Source organism: Grammomys surdaster, unplaced genomic scaffold (assembly GCF_004785775.1).
Source record: "Grammomys surdaster isolate TR1022 unplaced genomic scaffold, NIH_TR_1.0 190, whole genome shotgun sequence".
NCBI lineage: Eukaryota > Metazoa > Chordata > Mammalia > Rodentia > Muridae > Grammomys > Grammomys surdaster.
In genome coordinates this window covers 3606246-3613633 of record NW_021604635.1, presented here as the reverse complement: position 1 = coordinate 3613633, position 7388 = coordinate 3606246, and the positions used below count along the sequence as shown (strand labels likewise).

At 41.1% G+C, this 7388-nt stretch overlaps 1 protein-coding gene across 2 annotated transcripts in view; it reads left to right on the top strand.

Moving 5' to 3' along the window:
• The window catches only part of Cdk19 (cyclin dependent kinase 19), a 132121-nt gene that overhangs the window by 28571 nt on the left and 96162 nt on the right, over positions 1-7388 (top strand). The window lies entirely within an intron of this gene.

Here is a 7388-nt window from a genome sequence, read left to right as displayed (position 1 = left end):
TGTATCTTACCCTCCCGTCTCAGCCCTCTGTAAACTGGGACTACAGGGGTGCGCCCATTATACTGTTGATACGTATATTTAAAAGGAATTTTTCTAGATTTTCTTATTACTGTGGAAATCTTTAAAACTTTGATCAAGATAGCAGATCCTTAAATCTGATGGTTTGTAAGTTTTGTTGGCTGCTTCCTTGGAATGTAGTGAAGTATTAGATAGAGTGAAATAATTTTAGTAGTTATGATAGATAGCATCACAGAGTTTTTAAAGTACTAACATAAAATCTAAAAATATTTTTGTAATCATAAAACTTTCAAATCTATTTTTTCCTTTTACTGAAAATCGATTGTTTTTTCCTCACTTAATGTATCCTGATTATGGTTTTCCTTCCCTCCCCTCCTATCCGAATCTACTCCTTTTGTTTCTCAGTAGAAAGCAAGCAAGTTTCTAAGGGGGAATAATAAAATTAACAAAAGAAAATATAAAAAGATAAAACAATAACTGTCATATCAGAGTTGGAGAAGACAAACAGAAGGAAAAGCCCAAGACCCACTCATTTGCACTCAGGAATCCCATAAAAACACCAGCCTGGAAGCTCTGTGTAGTGCATACACAGAGGACCCGAGCAGGCCTGGGCATGCCTCAGTCTCTGTGAGTTCATATGAGCTTGGTTCATGTTGATTCAGAGGGCCTTGTTTTCTTGATGTCCTCACCCCCTCTGGCTTTAACACTCTTCTACTTCCTCCACCTTGGCTTCCTTGAGCCCTGAGGATCTGATAATGATACCTCATTTAAGGCTGAGTGTTCCGAGGTCTTTACTGTCTGTATAGAGTCTGGCTGTGGGTCTCTCATTGTTCCCATCTGCTGCTGGAGAAACCTCTCTGATGATAGCCGAGCAAGGCGCTGATCTGTTTCATAGCTGTTGTTATTTGAACCACAGTGTAGTCAAGATTTTGATGCATGGTATGTTGTTACCAGTTTTGGGCCTCTTATAATCTAGGTAATGCCCACATCTACTTGTTTTGTGTGTCCTTTTATTTAATGGGCCAAGTCAATTTCCTTCAAGAATATTCCATATATAGGTAGTGGTCCCTAGAGAGTTTCTCTGCACCTCTATAGCATGCTGCTGTGAATGGGTTGGGAATCCCATTATTAGTCTGTGGGTCTCACCACTTGTTCGTGAATGCTAATGTTTGTTTACTCTGATATGCATGGCACAAATAATATTATATGGATGCTGTTATGTCAGAGAGGTTTATGAGACCACTGGTTACCATCATACAAGCCCACCTTTACTTTTATATTCTTTTTGTCACTATTTTTATCTTTGTGGTTTTAATAGTCATTTAGTAATATTGGTTGCATGGGGAAAAACAAAGAAACGTCTCTTCTTCCCAGGCAGAGAGCATGGACAGAGACAGGGTTCCCTCTAAGACCAGTTTGATGAACCAGTGAGTTAGTTCAGGTTGTTACAGGAATGTGGGTGACTCACACAGGCAGCTACACCACTGAGAAGTGCCACCCTAGTCAGCTTATGGTGGTAATTGGAAGCTCCAGGGAAACTGGGGCCTGTGAAGGTCTAAGTGAATGCCTAGCCCTTCTCCCATGGTTATAGGAAATGTTGATGAACTTGATTTTGTGAGGGGCTCTGTTTGTTATCTCAGCCGCTCTGCTTGTGATGACGGTCAGGTACAACCAGAGGAGACAGCTCCACTGCGTTGATGCGTCTGCGTCTACGTCAGTTGGTTACTTTTTGTTCATGTGGTCCAGTGTGTTCATCTGCACCCTTTTGTTACTGTGCGTGTTCATGTGGTCCTGGCCGTCCAGTGTGTTCATCTGCACTCTTTTGTTACTGTGCGTGTTCGTGTGGTCCAGTGTGTTCATCTGCACCCTTTTGTTACTGTGCGTGTTCGTGTGGTCCTGGCCGTCCAGTGTGTTCATCTATACCCTTTTGTTACTTTGCAAGGTGCTTTCGTTTCACTGCAGCATCACTCTGACAATTCCAGTATCTTCAACTGACTCCTGGATGTCTGCTGTAGAAACATACATGCACATTTGTGCACATATATAAATGTGTATTTATGCAGTATTTTTGAATATTAACTTGTTCCATGTGCTTAAATATATTCAGCTCAATAGGTATTTCTGTTTCTGCAGTGTGATGTGTTGTTTTGTAATTTGAGAGAGAGACTCTCACTAAGTAGATCAAGCTGGCTTCACACTGTCTCTGCCTGTCTGCCGCACAAGTGTTGGGATTAAACACATGAGTGACCACACCCAGCCGGAATGTGTGTATCCCCAGCACCACATAAGAGCTGTTAGTCATGGCTGTTCATGCAATAATGCTAACACTGGATGTGGAGACAGATACTGGAAGCTCACTGCCCATCCAGCCTAGCCAACATATGCATATGTATTATGCATAATATGCATAAATACAGTTCTACTATATTTCCTTTAAGTTTTGGCTAATATTAGTCTCTCCTCGAGTTTCTGCAGTAGTCTCTTTATATTTGCTTATTATTATTATTATTTAATCTACTCATTTGACCTGTACACTGTCAGCTTTTTAAGACTAGCTCTCTGATTCTATGTTTGTCTTGTTAGGAAGCCTCTGGCTTCCATCCTGTGGTAGAATTACAGCTTTTTAGTATACATGCAAAAAGAATGCTCATTGGACTTTTTCATTTCATTCTTGTGTTCTAGCTGTTTGTTTGTTTATTTGTTTGTTTTGAGACAAGGTTTCTCTTGTATGTAGCTCTGGGTGTCCTGGAGCTCAGTTTGTAGACCAGGCTGGCCTCAAACTCCCGGAGATCCACCTGCCTCTCTCACTAGCTCTGGGATTACAAGCGTTTACCACCATACCCAGCTTTTAGCCATAGTCTTGTGCTGTCTGTCTCAGTCCCTGTCTCTGGCTTACTAACCTTGAGACAACAGAGTCTGTGAACCAGAACCTCAAAATGTTGGCTAGGCTGGATGGGCAGTGAGCTTCCAGTATCTGTCTCCACATCCAGTGTTGGCATTATTGCATGAACAGCCATGACTAACAGCTCTTATGTGGTGCTGGGGATTTGAACTTAGGGCCCTGATGCTTGCACAGCAAGTGCTCCTGCTCACTGAGCCATCTCTCTAATCCTTGTTTCTTGAATGTAGTATGGATTTAAATTTTAGGTTTCTGCCAAACATTGCTGGCCTGACCCTTTTACTGCTTAACGCTCTTTGTGCTTAACTCCAAAGAACCATTCAAGTGTTCCTTTGATAAATATTTACCTGATAGTTGTCCATTTCTAGCCCTTTCTTTTGGACTAAGCCCTCTCATGTTTATCTTATGTCTCCTTTCCCCTTGCTCATGTCCCCCTCTGCCATCCTTTCCCAATGCAAGAGCACATAGCAAACCACATCTCTTTCAGGTGTGCCTCTGTGTGTGAAGACTCAACAGAGGAGTCGGCTTTCCTTTTCCCAGATCCCAGCACAGAGCTTTGCACACAGCTCAGTGCCGAGTGAAATATTTCTGAAAGGACTGGGGAGGGCTTAGTGGTCAAGTGTACTTTTGCTCTGCAAGCATGAGGCCCCGGGCTTGTCTCTATCTCCACACCCAGTGTTGGCATTATGGGCCTAAATATGGGCCAGACGTTTTTCTGTGGATTCTGGGGGTTTGAACTTAGGCCCTTATGCTCTCATTCTCACATAAAAAGCTGGCTATGGTTGACTGTACCTGTAATCCTAGGCAGAGATAAGTAGATATGGAGAATTGTGGGAAGCTTGCTGGCCAGTCAGCCTAGCTAAAACAGTTTTCAGTCAGTGAGAGAACCCATCTCAAGGTAATAAGGCAGATAGGGGAAGACACTAGGCATCCTCTCCTGGTATCTTCTAGTATGTGCATAGACATTTGCACACTCATGTTATATGCTTGTACCAGATACAACGTATATACACAAAACCACATTTCTGAAATAAACGATATTTCTGCTGTCCTGTGTCATTTGCGGTAAGCCTGACTTGAAACTTATGAATTTTAAAGGGAGGACAAATGTCTTACATTAAAGGTTTGGTTTATACTAAATACTTGCTGCTGGTTATGTTTTGTAGACTAAATCTCTTAATTTTTTTGGTTAAGGTCAACATTTTTGATAGCTAGAATTGTAGGCATTACTGCAGATATATTTGTTTTAAAGTCATTTTGATTATTAAGAATTTGACATTTTAAGAAGTTAAATACTGATATTTATTTACCAGTGCAGCATTGAATTTAAGATTTTTAGGAATATAGTGAGAGCTGAACTAGTTTTGACAAAAAAGTAAGAGGTTGAGGGTCCTGTCCACATATAGGATGGCGTCATTAGTGGGATGTAAGTGTTACTGAACCACAGGTGAAATACATTGATGTGAGAATCATTTTCATATAAAATCAGTTCAGACTCTTTAATCAACATATGGATGTTGGTCAGGCCTGGTAGTGCTGCCTACAATTCCAAGTATTTAAAAGAAAGCAAGTTCAAGTCCTGTCAGGACTACACAGTGTGTTCTCAGGCTAGCCTGGGCTGCTTAGTAATACTCTTTAGAAAGGACTGGGCTTAGCTCAGTGGTAGAACATTTTGCTCTGTATAAGTTATACATAAGTCCCTGGTTCAATCCCTAGTATTGGGAAGAAAGAGGGAAAATAGTTGTATAAAACTAAAACCTGGACACTGAGGAGAAGGAAGTGTTGCTATTAACTGATTGCTGGAAGCCTGTTCTGATTCTGCATTGGTTTGTTTTTAAATCACCTTAATTTGAATTTGTAAAATACCTATATTTGAACTCAACGTGAAGGAGCTACTGAAGATTGAAGATGTTTTACAGAAAAATAAATACTAGTGAATTAGTTTATAAGGAAAGAGACCCAGTAAGGTCCCCAGTCTTTGTGAAGATGTAGTAAGTTGGTTGTTAGATTTAGTGGTGCAGGGGAATGCTGACTTAGAACTTCGTCATATCTAGAGATGGATTAGATGTACAGTGTCTGGTGGGTGGAAGCGTTATTGATGGTGTTCATTGATGAGCGGGATCTAAACTAATAGAAAGACCTTGTTGCTCAGAATTAAAGGGCCATCATCATTCAGACAACAAAAGAAGTTTCAATTGTACTATTTATGAATGAGTTTGTTTAAAAATACTAAAAGCAAGGGTGTAGAAATAAGGTCTCAGCTGGGCGGTGGTGGCTCACACCTTTAATCCCAGCACTTGGGAGGCAGAGGCAGGTGGATTTCTGAGTTCGAGGCCAGCCTGGTCTACAGAGTGAGTTCCAGGACAGCCAGGGCTACACAGAGAAACCCTGTCTCGAAAAACCAAAAAAAAAAAAAAAAAGAAAGAAAGAAAGAAAGAAAGAAAGAAATAAGGTCTCTATGGATACATATAGTATCATTGTTGATTTTTTTTTATCTTTGAGATTATAATATAATTAAGTCATTTCTCCCTTTCCTTTACCGTCTCAAGCCTTCCATAGACCCCCCTGTCAAATTCATGGTCTCTTTTTTTCATTAATTTATGTTACGTGCATGTGTATGTATATACCTAAATACATAAATGCAAGCTGCTCAGTCTGCATGTTTCATATGTCTGTATATATATGTTTTCAGGGCTGAACGTTTGGTGTTGGATAACCAATTGCTGTCCTATTCTCTGGTAAAGCCTATTTCTCCCACTCTCAATTTTCCTTAATTGCTTGTAGCTCTTTGTATAGTCTCATGGGCTCCCCCCCATCCGCTTTGCATACCTATTGCTGTCATTTAGCCCATAGTTACACAGGCATGCTGGTGAGACCTTCGTTTCTGATGTAGCTTCTGACTTACTAGGAGACACATCTCATAGCAAACCCTTTGACTCTCACAGTCTTTCTGCCGCCTCTTCTGCAAAGTTTCCTGACACTTTTGTGTGGGAGTTGTTCTGTAGATGTCATGGCTGAGACTAGGTTGCACAACTCTGTATTTTGGTTGATTGTGGTTTGTTGTAATGGTCTCTTGTTTGTTGCAAAGAAAACTTTTCATGATGAAGGGTGAAGACTACATTTACCTGTGGGATAAGGAAAAATGTTTAGAATTTATTAGGGATTGTGGTGGTTTTCAGTACCTTGGTCTCCTTCTTGCCAGTGGCTCTTAGGTCCATTTAGAGAAGTGCTGTTTATGGCAAGGAAAGTGTGCAACTCCTGTACCCTGAGGCTCTCTGTCATCCTGGTCACTGTTGGTTCACAGGATCATAGCTGGGTTGGACTGTTGGTCGCTCTCTTGCTTTGGAAGCTTGCATGGTGCATTCTGGTGTCATGAAAGGTAGCTTTCATGGAGGAGGAGTTCAAGTCAGCTTTAGCTCACAGGCCTCTGGACCCTGTGTCTGAAGTCCGTGGTCTCTTCGGCAAAGGGCTAACTTCTTACTTTTGGGGGCAACCAAGGGCAATAGCAAATAGCTTGTATGTTTTGAGAGTTTCTTGGACATCCCTGATAATACCAAAGAAAGTTTCTCATGTCTAGTGTTGGATTTGTTTAGGTGGTTTTTGGCTCTTGGGAGGAGCCAAATTGTCAGCCCAGATGAGAAAATTTCATTTAAACTATGTATGCATATTTATGCACAGAATTAGGTATATTATATAGATTTTAACTAGTAAATAGTTAATAAGATTTCTTACAACCTTTTCAGATAGTCTTAATGCTATTTTACCTTCTTTCTACTTTTATATTATCTCCCTCCTAGATCCCTAAAGACCCCCCTCCAGTTTCCATGATCAGACAGATCACTTGGACTCTGTTCTCTTATCTGTTCCCCCCACCTCTCCCCTCCCCACCAGCAGTAGTCTCTTTGTACTTTCTGGTTTCTGCAGTTTGAAGTGTGAATTTCTGGTTTCTTTACCAAGTCAGTTGTGTCACATGATGGTTTTCTGGAAGCTCTCTTGTCGGAGGGTATGTGATGTTTTGCTGAAAACAGACTCTTGAGAAGGCGTGTAATATTTTAGAAAGAACATAAATGGAAGCCCATAAATGATGAGAGGATGTTCTTGCATTGCTACACTGTGCAGCGCTTTGCTGGTCTTTGCTGGTCTTCACTTTGTAGAGAGAAGTGCACCAAAGAACTTCTCGTGGTATTCTGGCTGATTCTGGCTGCTTCCACTAACTTATGCCAAATTGGAGAAGCCCTGCTGTTCCTGGTGGATCAGGCTGCTGCTGATTCATGTTTGGTGTTTGCTACTGAACTGGATTGCGGATATCCTGACAATGAAGAGGGGAATCGCCTCAAGGAACTACTTCTGGTGCACAGCACCTGTTTCCTATTAACTTTATTTTCCCTACCTCTGGTCTATGAGTTAGACGGGAGGTTGAAGCGTTTAAGAACCTTAAAGTAGGATGTGAAAACAAACAATCCAAGCCTAT